At 60.6% G+C, this 493-nt stretch overlaps 1 protein-coding gene across 1 annotated transcript in view; it reads right to left on the bottom strand.

Moving 5' to 3' along the window:
- Nucleotides 1–493, bottom strand: part of ADAMTS14 (ADAM metallopeptidase with thrombospondin type 1 motif, 14) — a 40891-nt gene that overhangs the window by 248 nt on the left and 40150 nt on the right. The gene's annotated exons all lie outside the window — the stretch shown is intronic.

Genomic DNA, 493 nt, shown 5'->3' with positions numbered 1-493 from the left:
TTTTGCTGCTGCTTGGGGCAGGGGTAAGGAAAAAGCAACATTAAAGCCTCCCCAAATCTTTTTAGCACCTTGGAACGAAGCGGCCTGTGTACCCACAGCCAAGCCGCTGTCGCTTTTTTTGTTCCTTTTCACCTTTTTTCCGTGGCGCTGTCAAATAAACCATGCCACAGCTGGGAGCGCAGGGGGATCATGACAAAAAGTGGTTTTCCTGGGAATTTCTGGGTGAGCCAGGTCATTTCCAAACCCGGCAGCACCACCCGTGAAAACCATCACTGGAAGTGGGAGAGAGAAGAGGAGGGAGAGGAGGAGGGAGGCGAAATGCTTCCCCTGCCCCGCGGCGAGGTGGTCCCAAGGGGATTACCTGGCTGCCCGGCCCCTGCTCGGCTCGCTCGGGGCTGGCAGCCCCCTGGGGAAAGCACCGCTGCCAGGCATCCCTCCGCCAGCAGCTGGCCCAGCCTGAGGAGCCGGGGCGGGGACCCCACCGGGCCCCCCA

Source organism: Pygoscelis adeliae, unplaced genomic scaffold (genome assembly GCF_000699105.1).
Source record: "Pygoscelis adeliae isolate BGI_AS28 unplaced genomic scaffold, ASM69910v1 Scaffold4, whole genome shotgun sequence".
Lineage (NCBI taxonomy): Eukaryota > Metazoa > Chordata > Aves > Sphenisciformes > Spheniscidae > Pygoscelis > Pygoscelis adeliae.
The sequence above is the reverse complement of the archived record's forward strand: the minus strand, read 5'-3'. Positions and strand labels throughout refer to the sequence as shown.